The following is a 21,928-nucleotide window of genomic DNA, read 5'->3' as shown; positions in this document are numbered from 1 at the left end:
CCCTGGAGGCTGTGGAGGGTGGGGCTTAAGCTCCAGGAACAGAAGGGGCCCAGTCATGCCCCCCACTCATGGTCTCAGAGGTCAGAGGACCTCACCTGGGAGCCCAGCTGGCTCCCGATGCCCGAGTGGGTGGGGCAAATGCCGTCTGCTGCTCTCCTGCTCCTCCCAGAGGGCCCCTCCCACCTGCCTTTCCTGTTCTTCCCCTCGCCCTCCTTCTTTTGCCCCCAGGACCAATGCAGCGTTGTCGGGGGGGGGGGGGCTTGGAGGGCAGGGGATCAGCCTGGGAGCTCAGCAGGCTCCCTGTGCCCGAGTGGGTGGGTCAAATGCCCTCTGCTCCTATCCAGCTCCTCCTGGGGGGCCCCTCCCACCTGCCTCTCCTGATCTCCCTGGCCTCAAAGGCACCAATCCTGTCTGGCCTCCACTTCTCCTCCCCCCTCAGTCCCCCCACCTCCTACCGGTTCACTTGGGGGTTCCTCTCGTCTCCTTGGGCATCAGGGCCCCCCACCAGCGGCCGGCAGGCGCCCTAGTTGTGGGGAGATGCTAACTCGGCGTCTTCCCACACTGCCAGTTTGACTCTGTCCCCCCACTACTCTTGATAGAGTAGTCTGATTATTTCTTTTTTTAAAGCTTTATATCTATTTAATAACCTGAAATTTAATTTATGTGAGATAATTAAAAGTGAGAGAATCCTTTCATCTTTATTACATTTAGTCTTTCAAGAATATGTCTACATAATAGAAACAAATATGGGCTTTTATTATATATAATTTCAAGAAAGGAAGATTTATTTTTCTTGTCAGCTGTTACAAATCCCCTCAACCACACGCACACACACACACACACACACACACACACACACACACACACTTTTATTTAACACTGGTGAATTAGATTAAGGCCATCTGCTTTCTTACCTTGTTACCTGGTCCATGATTATCATAATATTGAATTTAGAAAATCATCTAAGAAATGGTCCACAGTGGCTTATGCTCCACTTGGGAGGCACAGGCAAGAATCCTAACAGCTCAAGGTAAATCATGGCAATAATTCTATGACAACCACTTTATAGAAGAAACATTTTCCACTCTCTGGAAGGCTGTACTTCCTCTTATTTTGAGGAGGGTAACTTCTTGTCATCTGCCTTTTCAGGGTGGAGATCACATAGCAGTAACTCTTCAGTTCATCTCCTTATCTAAGAGCCAGAGGACAACGGCCTGTTTGTCTTCTCATAGTTTCATAAAACACTATGCAGTGGACTCTGAATCTTGCTGAGAATTTCAGTGTCACCTTATGTGTAAGAGTAGATATTTTGGGTATGATACATGCTGACCACATATGTGATCACACTACATCATGACAGCTGCCAAAGAAAACTTCTGGTTTCTCCAAAGATGTTGTTAATATCACACGGCAGTCATTGATCCTATCCCTCTTTTCCACTGCTCAGTCGTTGGACTGGGCTTTTTTTTTTTCCCCCAAGGCCAAAAAAAATTTATATACATATGTATACCAAAAAAATTATATACACATATATATAAGTATAGAATTTTTTTTATATTGGAGTATAGCCAGTTAACAATGTTGTGATAGTTTCAGGTGCACAGCAAAGCGACTCAGCCATACATATCATGTATCCGTTCTCCCTGGACTGGGGTTTCGATTTCTTACTTTGTCTTAAAGTAAGATAATAAGAACTGTATATATAGTATATAATAAGTAGGCACCCCTAGTCTCATTAGATAGCAGGATAGGCCACTCAGTTTAAAAAAACAAGCCCGGTAAAATTTCAGATAAATGGGCTTTTCATTTCATTGGTCATGTCAATGTAGAATTTCTTTAATTTTATAATACAAAGTGATAATTTGCTTAACAGATGAGAAAAGTGACTATGCGAACTTATTCTTTCAATAAAAGCTTTTAAAAATATGCATTTACATAGGCAGTAAGAAAATAAAGAGGAGACTATAGACTTGCAGGCATGGAATCAGAAGTTGTTTTCCTTTAATGCTGAGTTATGCTGACAGTTATCTCTGATAAAAATGAATGGGCCATGTGACAGGAATAATCAGTGGCTGAGAAAGAGATTCTTTGCATCAATCTGAATTGATAGCATTTACCTGATGGAGGGTAGGTAGTAATGAAGCAGTTCAACCTAATTACAACTTCCTGAGCATTTTTCCCCCTTTCAAAAGTTAGATTTTTATAGGATTTAATTTGCAGGATATGGAAATACAAAGGCAGATTTTTGTCATGCCTAAGGGCCGGTTAATAATGCATTCGGATTCAAATCATCTTCCACATTGATAAAACTGACCTACTTTTTCTTTCAGAGAGAAAACGTCTTATGAAATATTTTCACATATAAAATGTTGCATTTTGGTGTCTTTCTTTTTACATTCTATAATTAAACCTGGCATATCACTCCCAAAAGTTAAATGAAGTTCAGTTCTTTTTCAGGTCTGGGCTTTTTAATGAGTTAGCATCTCTGCTGCCTGAGACAAGTGGCATTCCCTGCTTTGCGTGCCAGAGAATTTTTCTGACAGTAGTAATAATGATGCAGATGTTTTTCTTTGTGGGAATCTTCCAACAATATCCCTAATGAAAACACATGCCTACTTCCTGGCAAATAAAAAAAAATCATTTTTCAAAACAAAAATATTCAAAGGCCTTCATCCTAAAACGGCAAATATAAACAGTCTGTTATTTTTTTCACATCATTTTTGCTGTGTTCTGTTGTAGCAATAAAGTGATTTTCTTAAACTTTTCTTTCTGGTCTTGATATGGAACCAACTTTTACAAAATCTCATATAGATTCCAAGTAGAGTGGGGATATTTAGAGCAGTAAGGTTATAATTAGATCACAGGGGTCAAGCTTTGGGAATTGACTATTGAAATTGATTTGCCATGCCATCTTGAACCTCATGTCTAGCTCCTTTGGTTTCAATAAAGAAATAAATACAGTTGCTCTTAGTATTATGCCCTTAAACTTATGAGTGTAACTTTGTCTGTAGATATGGAAATAATGAAAGATCTGTGTAAATAATCTTAAACAAATCATTTTTTTAGAAAATTGAGGTATAATTGACATGTAATTTGACAAATCTTTTTTATTTTTAAAAATGTGAAATTTTGCAAAAACGCAGATGAGGTTTTTCTAAAATAAAATCTAGATATATTTTGGGGTTTAAGTGAATGTTTGCTGCTGCCCTATCCTCAAAGGAATATTTTAATGTGTTTTCCCCCAAAAAAGAGCCTTTCATCAGTTAGCTTTTAAAAAAGAATTTCCAGTTCAGGGCACAAGAGGTGTCCTTACCCTATTCTTTGTTAAAAATGATATTAAGAAGACTGAACATGAGGTATATCCTCTTAACAGATTTTTAAGTGTGCAATACAGTATTGTTGACTCTAGGCACAGTGTTGTACAGCAGAACTCTAGAATTTATTCATCTTGCTTAATTGAAATTTTATGCCTATTGTTTAGTAATTCCCCATTTTCCCATTCCTCCCCCCACCCCCGCCACTTGGCGACCACCTCTACACTCATTGATTCTATTAATTTGACTTACATGCCTCCTGTAAGTGAAATCATAGAGTATTTGTCTTTCTGTGACTGGCTTATTTCACTTAGCGTAAACAAAAGACAAAAATGTTGGTTGAGGTGGAGAAATTGGAATCCTTACACACTGTTGGTGGGTTGGTGGGAATGCAAAATGGTGCACCTGCTATGGAAAACAGTATGGAGGGTCCTCAAAAAATTAGGAATAGAACTACCATATGATCCAGCAGCCCCTCTTCTGGGTATTTATCCAAAAGAATTGAAATCAGGATCTTGAAGCGATATTAGCACTTACCCTATTCCTAGGCATTATGCGTGCCTGCAGTCATGACAGCTTTATTCCTGAGCCACACCCCCAGATGTGGTTCAGGATGGATGAGGACCAGAGATGTCTGTTGTACCCATTGCTTGGTCATTAAAAAAAAATAGTGTTTTACATTTACTTGTCTGTGTTAGGAGGACTATGTCAAAATGCCACATCAGATGGGCCACATCAAAATATTCTCATTTTCCACACTTATTTACCACAAGGGGGGTTATTGTGAGCCTCCTTTCTCCCTTCTTGGGTGACTGAGCAATCATAGTCATTAGGACATATCATCAGAATAGAATGGGAAGGGACATGAGCAATCTGGATAATTCAGGCCAAATGAATCTGCCATCAGTAGCAGCTTGGTGAAGTTTGTGTGCACCTATGGGTAGGTGCTGTCCACTGTTCCTAAGGGCCAGAAGGCTGTGATGTACCTTTCAGAGAGAATGCTCTTGCTAGATTAACTTTGTTCAGGCATGAGTTATAGTGCTGTTGGCCTGGAGTTCAATGTTAATTATCAACAGTATATATTGAATAAGGTGTCTTTAAACAAAAAGTCACATAAAACAAGCTGATAAATTCATCAATTGATGGAAATGTAACCAGAGGCTCATAGGATCCCAATTCTGAATTTTCCATAGGAGCAGTGGTCCAGTATTTGCTAATTCAATGTTTGCAGAGACTTTATAGACCATAACTATTGCAACTAACAAGAGTCAGTGGTGGTGTTCATTTTCAATATAGTCAATTCAAGAAGAGAGATCAGGCCTAGGAATGCAGTTGTATAATATAAAGGATCATAATTCATAATTTTCCAGTTTACCTAAACATGTGAAACATGATGAAACTATTTTTATAGGTTTCACAGAGATTACCAAAACGTGCCTCACTGTAGGGTTAGTGTACGCTGAAGGATTTGGTCATAACTGAGACAGTTAAAACTTCTGCCATCTGATAACTTATTTGAGAAAGGACCAAATCTTCTCCTGCTCTATTTTGAAGACTACTTGAAGGCTGCACAGCTACTATCTAAAAAAGTCTTGGGGCTTCACTGGTGGCGCAGTGGTTGAGAGTCCGCCTGCCGATGCGGGGGACACGGGTTCGTGCCCCGGTCTGGGAGGATCCCACATGCCGCCGAGCGGCTGGGCCCGTGAGCCATGGCCGCTGAGCCTGCGCGTCTGGAGCCTGTGCTCCACAGTGGGAGGGGCCACAACAGTGAGAGGCCCGAGTACCGCAAAAAATAAAAAATAAAAAAAATAAAAAAGTCTTTAAGTGGTGAGTTAGCACATGTTTTAAAAACACTTTCTAAATAGTAGGAGGAACTATGGAACCTTTGGAAAATTTAAGTGATGATGCAATCATTTGGTATTAAAACCCAGACCAGAAGTCAGGATTCTTTTTTTACTCATTTTCAGCATGTATCTGCAACCGCTTCCACTCTGAAGCTTCATTTATTAAACAAGCTTTTTTGGTACTGACTTAATTTCAGAAATAATATGTTAGTAATTTTCACTATTTGTTATAGAAAAATTTATCTATAGCAAGCATTGCTTCCTGTAGTAAGTATAAAAGATCTTTATTTCTGTGTACCACATAAATTGGCAGAAAACCAGATAGGGAATTACTAGAATTATAATTTGTTAATATCTTCTCTCCTTATTGAACTGTCCATAACAGTTTTAACTTCATTTAACTTTCAAGTAATCAAAATAGAAAGAAAAGAAGCAAAGCAAAACAAAAATAATTAGTAGATTATGAAATAAGTCACACAATCTGATTCTATTTTTTTTTGCATTAGGAGTGAAATTCTGTGGTTTAAAAATCATATGTCTATCTCCAATAGGATTTTTTCTAATTCACATTTTCTTATGAAAATCAGGAGGACCGACTACTTAACATGTCTGTGCCACTAGGGTTCTGATGAGTAATGCTTATAGATACAATTCGTTTTTGTGTTTTGATGATCTGGCTCTGATCTAATTGGTAAAATACTGAGTTAAATTATATAGTGTATACTTTCATGCTCAGGAGTTAAAGAAAATCAGGACAAGTCTAATATGAATTTGGCAGTGAATATCCCAAAGTTGATCAGGAAATAGATAGTCTGTTTCTCTTTTCTATCGATCCCATCCCTTTCCTTTTTTATCAGACTTCTAGTTACCAGTAAATGGGCCTGTATTTTCTTGAGTCTATCTGAACAGAAGCAAGAAGAGGTAGGAATCACTAAGTATGAAGTATATAGGCTATAGTAAAAAGGGTAATTGATAAACTCTGTCTTTTGGACAGGTGATAAGATCTATACATGGAGCGCCTTTCATTTTTCAGTCATTTTTTCATAAATACATTTGGCACATTTATAAGATTAAATATGATAGCACCATTAAAATAATGTAGAAGACTAATACATGGCAAAAATATTCCCAGTATCTTAAGTGAAAAATCAGATTATAAAAGGTATGTAATGACTGACTTGGTATTGATTTCTTAAAATCAGTAAATAAAGCAGACTAGAAATAAATCCCCCAAAATGTTAACAGTGGTTATATCCTGGTATGGAATTATAAATGATTCTAATTTCTTGCTTGTACAGTTGTACAAATTTTCTATAGTATATATCGATTACTTTTACTGTCAAAGCACTTTTTAAAATTTTATTTCTTTGTATTCCCTCTCTCCTGAATATATTTTATTTGAAAAGGCCTATATATGAGTTATTTAAATTCAAATAGATGCCTTGGCTCTATAGGTTAAATATAATACTAAGGCTCAGCTTATAAATTACATAAATAGATGTTGGAACCCCTCAAGACCCTCACATCTTCTCACTCTAAATTTCTCCCAAAGGATAACATATACGCAAAGGACTTCATTTGCCAACTAAATAAATAGATAACTCACAAATTATATCTTATAGCCCATATACTTCTTCTAATATTCAGTCCTACATATCTAGCTGTCTACTGAACATCTCTTGGAGATCACACAGTGACTCAAACTCATTATCCTGCATCCCTGCCCATTGCCAGCAAACTAGACCCCTTTCCATCTCTTCTCACCCAGAGGCTTCCAACACCAAATTCTGTTCAGTTTACTCCTTAATCATATTCACCATTCTACTCTGAATTATATCCAGCATCTCTTTCTTGCCAAGCTATAATAGTTTCCTTTTCAACCATGATCCATTTATGATGTCCTAAATATTGCACAGAACATAATTTAACTAAAACTTTTTCATCGTTTATCTGAAACTCCAATCTAACTGTACGTCCTGTATTTTTACTGTTACCTCTGGCAACTTTATTACTAGCTGTAATAATTTTATCTCAATCAACTGAATAATCAGGTTGATTTTTACTGAGTTAAAGTTTTTCTTTACTATTCATTTGATTAGCTGATATGACTCATATGACACTGACAATATACTCCTAATTATCCAAAATGATTAGTTCATTTTCCTGATAAATACCTATTTTAAGAAGTAGAAATTGATTTTACAACTCTTGCAAACTTTTAAGTACGCAGGTAAATTTCAACCCTGCTGAGCCAATATCCTAGAACTTTGGAATCCTTCATGAGATTTCACATTGTCTTAATCCAATCAGAAAAAAAGGAGACAGATTTTAAGCCCCAAACTTTGTTTGAATTTTACCCAAAGTAAGCAAATAGAGATAATCCAGCCCCTTTGAATGGTGCTATACTAATTGGAAATGACATCTTTCCAAAATTTTGCTCAGGCGTTTCCTGTCACAGGGGACTCTTGCTGTGTAACAACGACAGGACAGGAACAGCTGCCTTAAGGGAATTGTTTTTTAGACAACCATAAGGAAAGAGATTTCTCCCTGGTGGCTTGGCCACGTGCCACGTGGACCCTGTGGAAATCATCCATTATTTGTGATCTCATTTTTTCCTTGCAGTTATTAAATAATTTGTACAAAATATTTGTACTACCTTATGAAAGTTATGTGTGTTAAGAACCCACTAGGCAATATAAACCAATTATAAAAATAAGTAGAGAAATTAATGGTTAATGGCATAGTTTCAAAAATTATAGTCATTCTTCAGTTTTATAGTTTCACAACTAATGCTTCTGCTTTTATATAACAGAATAATTATAATTAGTTTTAAAACTATAAAACTATACAGAGTATTTTCTGTTCCCTTTGGAAAATGTAAGTATATGGCAGAATCGTTTTAATTCACTTACAACAAATGATATAACTAACTTTTGGAAATTTTAAAATTGATGGCGATTCTGAAGACTGTGATATGTAACATACCAACAGTCCTGATGCCTCCCTACTGAGTTCCTACAGAACTAAAAAAAGAAGAAGAAAAAAGAAAGGATGTGCCATCCATTTACTGTCAGGCATGAAGGGGCATTTAATCCTCTTTGGGAAGTGATCTCAGGTTATCCTCCTTGAGGGTCCTCTCATCCCTGCCACATCATTTGGGAAGCAGAGTGCTGGAGAACTTTCTTAGTGTGCCCTTCTCATTAGAATTAACCTATAACAGCATTTTAGAAAAAGTTCCTGTCCCTTTATAACTTGGCTAGGAAGACGAGTAGGTATTGAAAGACATCAATTTGTCCAAAACGTTCCTTATCTTCATCTATATCTAAGCATTGGTGATCACTTGCAATTTGAGACTATATTTTCCTTCAGTCTAGTAATACCTTTTTCATAAATTCACTTTAACACACGAGTTAGGTCACAAATGATGGACCATTTCAATTCAGCTTTTCTACTGCTGTAGTCTACTTAGTGCCCTTTAAAGCAGATCACAAATGGCATGTATCAAATTGCAGCAGGAAGTCTTAGTTATGGAGTCTCACGTGTGGACTGTGAGAGGTAGACTTGAGATTTCAGTGCTGTTAAGATGGTATCATAGCCAGTGGTCCAGGAGTACTCAGATCCTCTCCTGCATTCTGTCGTTCTTCTCAAGGAGTTACCAACCAAGGAAGCAACATGAAAGGCCCATAACCAAATAGGAAACAAACGACCACTTTGTTATTAGCATGGAAAGCACCCAAATCCTCTCTAGTACGGCTCTTTCTGGTAAAATATAGATTGGAGAATGAAGTTTGGGTCCTTACATCTAAATGAATCCCCCTTTTTCTCCAGTCTGAATCTGAGATGTCAGGTTTGGCTTAAGAAGGTATTATAGAATAGAAAACGAGAGCAACAGCTACATCTCCTCCAAGCAGGCAACTCCTACCTGAATTCTTGTGACATGGGTGCAGAAAGAGTACAAGATGGGTCTTGTGGCTCCTAACCCTTTTAGAGACACTGTCAGTAACCCTGGTAAAACCATGGCTTAATACGGTTCTTGGGTGCTGACCAATCATGTGAGCAGATAGGTCTTCCTTCTCTGGGGATATTGAGGCAATAAGTAAGCAGGTGTACAGAGGCCCACACTTGAAAGAGAGGGGTCAGAAATGTTTAGTTACCCCAAATGTCACATATTTTTCAATCTTCAAATTCAGTGATTTTTGTTTTTGTTTTTGATTGTAGGTAATGCCACCATTTCTGGCAAGAATGTCAGTCGACATATTGATTTTACCAGTAATATTGTCAAACGTCTGTTTTAATGACTGAACTCTCTTTTTTTTTAATTATTTTTATTTTTTTATAAATTTTTGGCTGTGTTGGGTCTTTGTTGCTGTGCACGGGCTTTCTCTAGTTGCGTTGAGCAGGGGCTACTCTTTGTTGTGGTGCGCAGGCCTCTCATTGCAGTGGCTTCTCTTGTTGTGGAGCACAGGCTCTAGGCACGCGAACTTCAGTAGTTGTGGCACGTGGGTTCAGTAGTTGTGGCTCGCGGGCTCTAGGTGTGTGGGCTTCAAGTAGTGTGGCACACAGGCTTAGTTTGCTCCACAGCATGTGGGATCTTCCCAGACCAGGGCTCGAACCCGTGTCCCCTGCATTGGCAGGCAGATTCTTAACCACTGCACCACCAGGGAAGTCTCTGAACTCTCTTTTTAAATCATTTCAACCTAATAGAGATGTATTATCCTTTGCTTCTCTATACCTGTCAGTGTTTTTCTTGGCCAATGGGTGGCGTGTTTTCATCAAAGTTGATGGCCAAAGAGAGATGTAGCAAAAGACATTACCCAAGATAATTTATTCTTGGATTTTCACAGGATTGATTTGACTCTTGATGGTCTTACTGTAGTAGACATGAATTGTAACCAGTGTGTACCATTTTCTTTTCTTTTCAAAAAATGGTTGGTTCTAGACATTAAATTTTATACCCTAAATTTTGTGGTTTATAAGAATTCTAACACTGTGATTTTAAATGGAACATTTCCACAGTTAGAAAAGCATATGGGAACAGTATAGATACATGGATTGCTATAGATTTAAATGTATAACATTTAATTATAGCTGCCATTTTTCCAAAATGGAAGAAAAAATTCAAGGCAAAAATTAGATATTTTTTGAATATCTCTTCCTTAATAGATGAGCCAATTTTCAATTGGTCTGGAACTATTTCTACAAAGCCTCCTAAAATAAGTAGACCATGTGTTTGGTGACGAAATCTCTATTTCTATTTTATTCTAGTCACATTGAGTACAGTATGCACATTCACATCAGGGCACTCGATTTCTGCATGCATGGACTCCACTAGATGCAACTAAATTTAGAGCCACATATTTCTTTTAGATACCTCCCTTGGCCTAAAATTTGCTTTCAGAAAAACTGCCAAGTTTTTATTATAAATACACTGTGGCTTAATATTGTGAATGTTGTCCAACTACCCAGGTGGCCTCTAATTATATAAGGACATGAGGGGGCTCAGTCTTCACTTTTAGTGTTATGAAAATATTTAAGTATTTTAAAATCAGAGTCCACATCAAATAACTTGATTCAAATCTTATCTCAGTTTCCAAATCTGAAAAATCAAGAAATCCTTTAAAAAAATTATAGATAGCTATAGATATAAATATCAGTCTTAATACTTACATTGCTTTTTTTCTTATTAAAAAAGTACATTCTTGCTTGCTTTTTAATAAAAACCTACATATAAGAAGCTTTAATTAATATTATAATGTGGTAGCATTTGGACCATGTAATTTTCTCATTTAGACTTTCTCATTCATTTTCTCTAATCTGATCATATGTCTTTCTACTATTTTCCCTCTTGAGGTAACTTGGTTTAATGCCATTTTCATTTTTCACAATGTTGCTGAAAATTTTATTTCTTTTTTCCAGTCACTGATATAGAGAAGTTTATTTAATCTTGATTATAATTCTATTGACATTTTAGTAGCTAGCCCATCTATAATAAGACACTTTGAAAGAGATATTACCATCCATTAAAGTATATGTTGCTTTCCACACTGATAAACTTTGAGGAATGGGGGCTAATGTTATCTTTTTATCATATTAAATACTTTCTTAAATATCTGTAGGTTTTTGTGTTTTAAGGTTTTTATTTTAGGTTTCCAAAATAACAATTAAGTTTCTGAATATTTTCATCTCTTAAGAAATATTTTCTGCTTTTTTAAAAGTCAGGTTTATTGAAGTATAATTGCCATCGAGTAATATTGCCCCTTTTCAGTGTACAGTTTCAGAGTTTTAGTAATCCCATACAATCATGTTAACCATAACCTTCATCAAGATATTCGAACAGTTCCAACACCCCGCAGATTTTCTCATACCTGGAGGTCAATTCATCCCACCCCCAGCTTCTGACAACCTTTGATCTGTTTTCTGTCCTTATTATTTTGCCTTTTCCTGAGTATCATGTAAATGAAATCTATGGAGTCTGGCTTCTTTCACTTAGCAACATGCATTTGAAATTCATCCACGTTGTTGCATGTATGAGTAGCTTGTTCCTTTTTATTGCCTAGCAGTATTCCATTGTATGGATGTGCTTCCATTTGATATTCATCCACAGTTGAAGCCTATTGAGTTTTTTCCAGTTTGTGGTGATTATGAATAAAGTGTGCTTGTATCTAATTTTTGTATGAATATACATTTTTTATTTATCTTGGATAAATAGCTAAATGTAGATAAGTGAATCTTACAAGTTTAGGTTTAAATCTGTGGAAGACTATTAATTTGCTTTCTCAAGTGGATGTGCCATTTTCTATTACCACAAGAGTTCTAGTTGTTCAACATTCTCCCACATACTAGGTATTGTCGGGATTTTTAAAAATCTAGACATTCTAATAAGTGTGTACATGTGTCTAATTATGATTTTAATTTGAATTTCCCAGCAACTAATGATGTTGATTATCTTTTCATATTTGCCACCCATACACCTTTCTTGATGACATGCCTGTTCAGATACTTCACCCAATTTTTAATTGGGTTGTTTTCTTGTTATTGACTTTTGAAAACTCTTTCTATATTCTGGATAGAAGGCCATCATCAGCTATGTGTTTTGCAAATATTTCCTCTTAGTCAGCTTGTCTTTTCATATTCCTAACAGTGTTTTTCCAAGAGTTAGTTTCTGCATCTTTTTTTTACTGTGACTTTAGTCTATCCTCTCTTAGTTTCTAAACCCTCATATTAACAAATTTGCTTTGATTTCTAATGAAAAAATTGTAACTTTTGGAATTGGAAGAGGCTAGAAGAAAACAGGCTCTAAATATAGCATAGTTCTGTATAACATTTACTTGAGTAATGTAGCAATGAGGAATTCTCTTGGCTGAAAGTAGCAGAAAATCCAACTTCAGTGGCTGAAACAAATAGACTGTTTTTCTTCATTACAGTTAGTTGAGAGTAGGCAGCTGCTCACAGGGATTCTGGAGCTCCAAGTGATCAGAGCTGATGTCTATGTGTTTCCCTGGCCTTTCCCTTGCAGTTACAGGTTGCTACTACAGCTGATAATATCCACAATCAGGATGAGAAATAGAGGTGGGGAAACAGACAGTGTTTATACCAAAACAGCAACGCTTTCATAGAAGCCTCTCATCTACTTCCAGTTGAATTCTCGCTGGACAGAACTGGTTCATGTGGCCAGGCAGTGCTGGGAGGAGGGAGTGGAAAATGGGGGTGGGGTAAGGTGAGCCTAAGTAGTGTTTGCCTCACGCAGCAACTTTAAATAACATCAAAATACAAGAGTCAACACAGCTATCTGCAAGAGCGGAAGACAGAACAATCAGAATCTAGTTTTGAACTCAAAGTCTTTTCCACACTTCTCACCAAGCAGCTAAATTCTAAAGACATTGTTCCAACCAAATCTCAGACACACATATAATAGTAATAATAGAAATACAGCAGCTATTATAATAAAAGTATAAGAATAACAGGTTATGGTTCATGAAGCCACATACTTTGTCTTCTTTGGCTGACTCTTGAAGGTAGCATTTTACATAGTAGAAAACTAAGGTGCACAGATAGTAGGTCCCTTAAAGTCACATAGAAAAGGAGCAAAGGGCAAGAAACTGATGATATAGATTTGTCATCCCTTTCCTACATCTCTGTACCAATCAGGGTTTTCAAGATCAAGAAGAATGATTCAGTGTAAAGTTTATATTGTGATATTGTCTACATAGTCTATGATAAATGAGAGCTAAGAAGCAAGAATCCTCTTGCACTTGAATTTTAGCTGTTTGTTTTAACTCTAACTGGGAATTCTGTTGTAAATTTGGTCCACAAGAGAAGCTTTTATGACATTTGTACTTGATATTCTCCCAGTGACAAACTTTCCATCCAGAAAAGATAGGCTATCTGCTTTTTAATATAAAGAAAAGTAAAATTTAAACTATTCACTTAAAATATTTTAAAACACTCCTTCTATAATGAACATTAATACTAATTCAAAGTTTTAGAAACAGCCAATATTTTTTTTTTCATATTTTGGCCCAGGTGCCTAACCTACTGACTAGAATAGCTTGTAAGTAAATATTAGTTGAATGAATGAATAAATGGATCTTTTTGAACCAACTCACCACAATTCCACTGCCTTTATTGAATTGATCTGTATTTGTAAATTTTCAATAGCTTAGAATAGCTTCTAAATATACAAAATGCTATTGAATTTGTGGGATTTATTCAAGGTTAGGAAATTATTGACTAAGATGTAAACTAAAACTCTATACAAGAGTTTTTATAAATTATTTGACTTTCACTAGGAATTAAACCCATAATATCCAATAGAATGTGCTTAGAAATGCTGTAGGTAAGGTTGCCAGACATTTGGGGACCCAAAAGATTCAGAGGACCATAAGCCCCATGCACTGTCCCTTGAAGAAGCTCATACAACCATTTTCTGTTTTCCCTTCAGAAACTTTCTCAGGGTATCTGGGAAATACTTTAGCTTTCCATAACACCTTTCTTCAAAATTTTGTACTTTTACAATTATCCTTGAAAAGTAAGATAGGCAGGGATAGGTTTTGCCCCTTAGGAAGTAAAAAGCTAAGAAACGTTCCTAAGATGACATAGCTAATGGAAGTAGAATTAATATCTCCAAGTTTTGACTTGACTCTGTAACCAGACCATGACCTTTTTAGCTCACTTTTGAAAACCAACTATCAGAATCTATTGTATTTTATAGGAAAAAAGACTGGCAATAACACTGGATTTATTTCACTTAATCTTAGTATGTTATAACCAGAAAAGAGGATTAAAATGCTATTTCACTTTCATTTGGAGTGGTGCATTTGTTGGTTGCAGAATCGTATTGTTGATTGGCAGCCACCACTTGTATAGTGGTAGACACCGTATAAAACCCAGAAACTTTTATGCAAAATATAAGTACTTGTGACATCTGCACATCTGTTTCAACACATGCTGCAAAATAGTAGTGGTCTGATGTTGTCTCAATATAAGAAAACTTGATGCGGTTAAAAGAGGAAACATTTGGGAGACAACTAGATATCAATTTCTGTACCAAATTGGCCACTAACTAGCTGTGCAGTTGTGGTTTTGTTATCATCTCCATGGCTCTTTTCTTGTGTGTAGAATGCCTGAATCACAAGTTGTGAGAATTAAATGAACTCATAAATATAAAATGCTTAGCACTACTCTTGGCCTACAGTAAGTCCTTGTTAAATGTGCACCAGAATCATATTTGACTCCAAAAATTATTTACTGAACATTTACGAGACCCTTCACTCAGTGCGATACAAGTGTTGTTTTATAGCTCACTAATTATTACACATCAAAAGAAAATATATAGCTTGATTCATTAGTTCAGGGTTTCGCAATCTCAGCATCATTGACATTTTGGCAGATAATTCATTATTGTGGGGAGCTGCCTTGAGCATTGTAGGATGTTTAGCAGCATCCCGGCTACTGGGCATGTTGACTATTAGATGCCAGCAGCACCATCCCTCTCCCCATTTGTGACAACCCAAAATGTCTCCAGACATTGCCCAGTGTCTCCTGGAGGTAGGGGCAAAATTCCCCTAGTTGAGAACTACAGTCTTTGATCAGTTCTTTCTAAAAGTGTTCATAGACTCCTAGTCCTAGAGGATTCTTCCTCAAAGACCCCAGGGTCAAATACATTGGGAAACATTAAATAATAATGATAATAGTAATGATAATAACTAATTTTTTATGCACTTACTACATCCTACAAGCTGTTCTTATCTTATTGAATCTTCACAACAGACCTAGAAGTTAGTTGATGTTTTAAGCACATTTTTCAAATGCAAAAATTGAGCCCCAGAGAAATGAAGTAACTGACAAAAATCATACAATTAATAAGTGGCCCAGGGTTTGTTTCCAAGCCATCTCCAGAGCCTGTGCAATTATCTACATATAGTACTACTTCTTGCATAGCACGTTTTTAAGTTCACAGTTCAAATTGGGGTGTTAAGGATAATTATTCTTAATTTGTATTTGCTTTATCTCAGGCTCTTACAAAATTAGTTTTTCTTCTGTGCTTCAGTTTTCCTCATTTTTATTTTTTATTGAAGTATAATTGACATATATTAGTTTCAGATGTACAACATAGCAATTTAATATTTGTATACCTTGTGAAATAATCACTACAGTAAGTCTAGTTTAAATCCATAACCATGAATAGTTACAATTTTTTTTCCTTGTGATGAGAACTTTTATGATTTACTCTCTTAGTAACTTTCAAATATGCAATACAGTATTATTAACTGTAGTCACCATGCTGTCCACCGTATTCCCATGACTTATTTTGTAACTGAAGTTTGTACCTTTTTGCCCACTCCCAACTCCCCTCTCTGGCAACCACCAATCCATTTTCTGTATCTATGAGCTTGGTTTTATTTGTTTGTTTGTTTTATTTTTTTTAGATTCCACATATAAGTGAGATCATGTGGTATTTATCTTTCTCTGTCTGACTTATTTCACTTAGCATAATGCCTCCAAGTCCATCTACATTGTTATGAGTAACAAGATTTTACTCTTTTTTTTTTTTTTGGCTGACTAGTATACCATTGCATGTATATACCATATCTTCTTTATCTATTTATCCACTGATGTCCACTTAGGTTGTTTCCATACCTTGGCTCCCCTAAATAATGCTGCAGTGAACATGGGTGTGCATATATCTTTTCAAATTAGTGTTTTCATTTTCTTTGGATAAATACCCAGAAGTGAAATTACTGGATCATATGGTAGTTCTATTTTTAATTTTTTGAGGAACCTCCATAATGCTTTCCATAGTGGTGCACTAATTTACAATGGCACCAACAGTACATGAGGGTTTCCTTTTCTCCACATCCTCTCCAACACTTATTTCTTGTCTTTTTGGTAATAGCCATTCTGACAGGTATGAGGTGATATCTCATTATGGTTTTGATTTGCATCCCACGATGGTTAGTGATGTTGAGCATATTTTCATGTGCCTCTTGGCCATCTGTATGTCTTCTCTGGAAAAATATTCAGATCCTCTACCCATTTTTATATTGGATTGTTTCATTTTTGTTTTTGCTGTTGGATGAGTTTTTCATATATTTTGGATATTAACCTCTTATCAGATATATGATTTGCAAATGTTTTCGCCCATTGAATAGGTCGCTTTTTCATTTTGTTGATGATTTCCCTTGCTGTGTAGAAGCTTTTTAACTTGATGTAGACCCATTTGTTTATTTTTGCTTTTGTTGTCTTTGCTTTTAGAGTCAGATCCAAAAAATAATCTTTAAGATTGATATCAAGGATCTACCACCTATGTTTTCTTCCAGGAGTTTTATGGTTTCAGGTCTAACATTCAAGTGTTTAATCCATTTTGAATTAATTTTTGTGTATGGTCCAAGATAATAGTTTAATTCTTTTGCATGTGGCTGTCCAGTTTTCTCAACACCATTTATTGGAGAGAATGTCCTTTCCCTATTGTGTATTCTTGCTTCCTTTGTCATAAGTTAATTGACCATACATGTATGGGTTTATTTTTGGGCTCTCCATTCTGTCCTATTGATCTATGTGTCTGTTTTTATACCAATATCATACGGTTTTGATTACTACAGCTTTGTAATATAGTTGGAAAACAAGGAGTGTGATGCCTCCAGCTTTGTTCTCCTTTTTCAAGATTGCTTTGTCTATTCAGGTCTTTTGTGGTTCCATATAAATTTTAGGATTGTGTTCTATTTCTGTGAAATATGCCGTTGGAATTTTGTTAAGAATTGCATTGAATCTGTAGATTGTTCTAGGTGACATGGTCATTTTAGCAATATTAATTCTTCCAGTCCATGAGTACAGAATATCTTTTCATTTATTTGTGGCTTCTTCAATTTCTTTCATCGACATCTTATGAGTTTTCAGTGTACAGGCCTTTCACCTCCTTGGTTAAAAAAAAGTAGTTTTTCTTTTAATCAGTTGATGACAACCATTCCTCCTCCCCCAATTATTTGCTACATGATTGTCCTCATAAACATCCTTGAATGCAAACAAACACGTCACTCCTCCGGAAAAGATGACCACAATGACTCCAGACAAACTCAGTTGGCCAGGAGCCAAGGAGGGAGAAATTTACTCTGCTTGGGGAAGGCAGAGAATGTTTAACAGAGAAGACAATATTTGAATTAAGCCTTTAATGATTGTGTTAAACTTAGATAAATAAGAGTCTTTCTGATGGAAGGGCATTCCAAACAGAACATACAGCATGTGCAAAAGCCTGGGCAACTAAGAGGGTACGATATGTTTGGGTAATGCTCAGGGAGGAGAAAAGGAAGTAGGAAAACAAGACGAAAGAGGAGGCTGTGCTCTGCATTATTTTCACTAGCTTGACTTTTGTAAGAATTTGACTTTGCAACCTTTACTGTAAGGGCAGCAGACAGCCAAGAGCACAGCAGCAGTATGGTCAGGTAGGTACTTGATGTTGATAACTAAAGCCTATAGTGTTTTGGTGGTAGAGAGACCCAATTAAGACACTAATTCCGTGCTTCAAGCAACAGATAATAAATAAGTTAGGATGGAGCAAACGGGTCAGATTTGAGAGAGTTTATTAACAAGAGAAACAGGCAAACAGGCTGGAGAAAATCCTCCTCTTAAATGGGCTGTAAGAGCAAGTAAGTGGCATTTATTTGTGGAAGGACCATTTCTGTGAAACAAAACGATACACTTTCAAGGAAATAACATGGAAACATGTTTAGCGGTTATTTTGGTAACCTAAAGAATTTGCATGAACAGGTCCCAGTTCCACAAAATGGTCTTCTGGAAACTTGCTCTCTTCCTGTTCAGATTTCCCACAGAAACTGAATACCCCAGTTATTTAGTGGAAACATAAGGATTTAAGGTGGATCCTCAGTAGTGCTCCTACCTTTCTACTCCAGACCACTTTGTCTTTCTCCTCCTAAATATGCTACCTGGGAAAGATGAATCAGCATTAGTGGAGATTCAACCAAATATATTTGAGACATGAGCCAATAAAAAATGTTGGGAAATCAGTCCCAGACATTCAATGAATGGTTGTTGAATGGATGAATTAATCAAATTTTGAATTCACCTTAATAATTTTTGACTTAAGCACATAAAATAAGATCAGTAGAAAGGAAAAAATCTTCAATTAAAATTTTCCTGTTTCATCTTTTACTGATGTAGCTAATGGGTCACTCCTGAAAAATACTCCAGCATAATACCAAATGGACTTTTACCTGTGCCTTATGCAATAGATATTTACAAATTTATTATTTAAATCTTCAAAATGAGCATATAATCAAGCATATTTAATCGTGTTATTTTTTCAAAATATCTTCTTCAAACTATCCTTTAAAAGTCATCCTCTATACTTCAGTTTATTTAAAATTGAGCAATTTATTTTACTACTGATTTCCTAACCCCCCATCCCTGGTAGTTTAAAGGAAAAACAGTTTTTCTGTTATGTTTCAACAATTTGTATAGTTGTGTCTAGAATCATAATTAGTAATAATACCTGCTGTCTAAGGAGTACCTGCTGTGGATGGCATTTTGAAAGTATTCTTTCAAAAAAAAATAACCATACTGGCCGGGACAACCCCCATCTTCTTGAGGTGCATTGGGCAAGCCGGCGGTGCTGGGGAGGGGAGATGTTGCGGTCGCTGTTAGTGACCCTGTGGCGCGTCTCTGTGGGACCAGGAACTTAAAGATAGCCAGAATGGCAGAAAATGTTGATAATGAAAAAATGGCTGCTCTGGAGGCCAAAATCTGTCATCAAATCGAGCATTATTTTGGTGATTTCAATTTGCCACGCGACAAATTTTTAAAGGAACAGATCAAACTGGGTGAAGGCTGGGTACCTTTGGAGATAATGACAAAATTTAATAGGTTAAACCGTCTAACAACAGACTTTAATAGTAGAAGCATTGAGCAAATCAAAGGCAGAACTCATGCAAATAAGTGAAGCAGAACTCATGGAAATAAGTGAAGATAAACTAAAATTAGAAGATCTCCAAGCAAACCCTTCCCTGAAGTGACTGATGAGTATAAAACTGATGTAAAATACAGATCTGTTTATATTAAAGGCTTCCCAATTGATGCAACCCTTGATGACATAAAAGAATGGTTGGAAGATAAAGGTCAGGTACTAAATATTAAGATGAGAAGAACATTGCACAAAGTATTTAAGGGATCAATATTTGCTGTATTTGATACCATTGAATCTGCTAAGAAGTTTGTTGAGACCCCTGGCCAGAAGTACAAAGACACAGACCTGCTAATACTTTTCAAGGACGATTACTTTACAGAGAAAAATGAAGAAAGAAAGCAAAATAAAATAGAAGCTAAATTACGAGCTAAACACGAGCAAGAAGAAAAACAAAAGTTAGCAGAAAATGCTGAAATGAAATCTCTAGAAGAAAAGATTGGCTGCTTGCTGAAATTCTCGGGGGTCTTAGATGATCAGATGTGTAGAGAAGATTTGCATGTCCTTTTCTCAAATCATGGTGAAATAAAATGGATAGACTTTGTCAGAGGGGCCAAAGAGGAAATAATTCTGTTTAAAGAAAAAGCTATGGAAAGCAAAAGACGCAAATAATGGTAACCTACAATTAAGGAACAAAGAGGTCACCTGGGAAGTTCTAGAAAGAGATTTGGAAAAAGAAGCATTGAAAAAAGTAGTAGAAGATCAACAAGAATCCCTAAACAAATAGAAGTCAAAAGGTCGCAGGTTTAAAGGAAAAGGAAAGGGAAATAAAGCTGCCCAGATTGGGTCTGCTAAAGGAAAAGTACAGTTTCAGGGCAAGAAAACTAAATTTGATAGTGATGATGAACATGATGAAAATGGTGCATCTAGACCAGTAGAAAGAGCAAGAGAAGAAACAGACAAAGAACCTTCATCAAAACAACAGAAGACAGGGCTTCCCTGGGGGCGCAGTGGTTGAGAGTCCGCCTGCCGATACAGGGGTCACGGGTTCGTGCCCCGCTCCGGGAAGATCCCACATGCCGCGGAGCGGCTGGGCCCATGAGCCGTGGCCGCTGAGCCTGCGCGTCTGGAACCTGTGCTCCGCAACGGGAGAGGCCACAACAGTGAGAGGCCCGCGTACTGCAAAAAAAAAATTATAATAATAATAAAACAGAAAATGGTGCCAAAGACCAGTAATTTAGTAAACATTTTTTATTCATTTTAATTAGATTTTAAGCTGCTTTTGTCTTTGGAGGCTTTTAAACAGAAAACCGAATTAGGTCCACTTCAATGTCTACCTGTAAGAAAGGAAAATTTTTTTGTTGTTTAACTTGTCTTTTTTTTGTTGTTGTTGTTGTTATCCAAACGAGTATGTTTTTATGTATAATTCTGTTTGTGTTCTTTCAGATTATTCAAATATCAAAAGAAACATTCTTCCACTAAATTGCCTTTGTAATATGAGAATGTGTTAGTACAAAGTAATAAAATGAATACTGCATAAAAAAAAAGAAACAACCATAATAAATAAATATTCTTTACCCATTTTTCAGATGGGCAAAAAGAGCGTCAAAGTGGTAAAGTAGTTCAACCAAGACCTCATAGTTCCCCAATTGTATTATAAGGCTCAAACGTAGGTCCATTAGTCAGCAAAACCTGTATGCTTTCTATGACATCATTCTGGGTCCAGATTTTACCCCCCATTTTTTCTATTTCATCTAAATGTTAACATGAACCCATAGTTGATATGTTGTTCTGTATTACTAATTCCAAGAATCTCTTACTTTACTTGTCTTTGCTCCTGAATCTCTATAGTTATGAATTATGAATGTATCAGTAACACATTCCAACTTGCATACCTTCCAACATTCAAGGAAAAGATATTGTAATCCCAGCTCTGTGGAATATTAACTTAGAAAACTATTTTTAAAGTGTTACCTAGATTCAGGAAATAACTATATACATTATTTTTATTACGTATTTGAGAGATAGAACTATAAATAATGGTAAAAATTTTTACCAACAGCGGTTTTTATAAAACCAAATATAAAAGTTTTATTACTTGATAAACATGGATAGCCAAATTAAAAAGTGAATAAAAGTGATTGCCCTCTCTTCTCTGCCCTAACCACCACCTGCCCGCTCCCCCGCCCCCAAAAAAATAGGAGGGATTTTTGGTCCAAATCATCAGGATAATTGATTCAAACCTATTTCACTTTGTGATAGGGAACTTCTGTCTTACAATGAAAACTTATTGTCCTATCTGCAATAAAAGAATTGATATTCTTAATGTTCTTACACGTTCTTTTTTTATGTGAACA

The 21,928-nt window shown here is 36.3% G+C and overlaps 1 protein-coding gene and 1 pseudogene across 1 annotated transcript in view; both read left to right on the top strand.

Annotated features, from left to right (window-relative positions):
- Positions 1-21,928, top strand: part of LIN7A (lin-7 cell polarity scaffold A) — a 133,239-nt gene that overhangs the window by 70,047 nt on the left and 41,264 nt on the right. The window lies entirely within an intron of this gene.
- The window catches only part of LOC149748045 (lupus La protein homolog pseudogene), a 42,536-nt pseudogene extending 20,608 nt beyond the window's left edge, over positions 1-21,928 (top strand).

Source organism: Delphinapterus leucas, chromosome 11, assembly GCF_059928025.1.
Source record: "Delphinapterus leucas isolate spDelLeu-1000000601 "Yukka" chromosome 11, BTC_Dleu_Yukka2, whole genome shotgun sequence".
Lineage (NCBI taxonomy): Eukaryota > Metazoa > Chordata > Mammalia > Artiodactyla > Monodontidae > Delphinapterus > Delphinapterus leucas.
The sequence above is the reverse complement of the archived record's forward strand: the minus strand, read 5'-3'. Positions and strand labels throughout refer to the sequence as shown.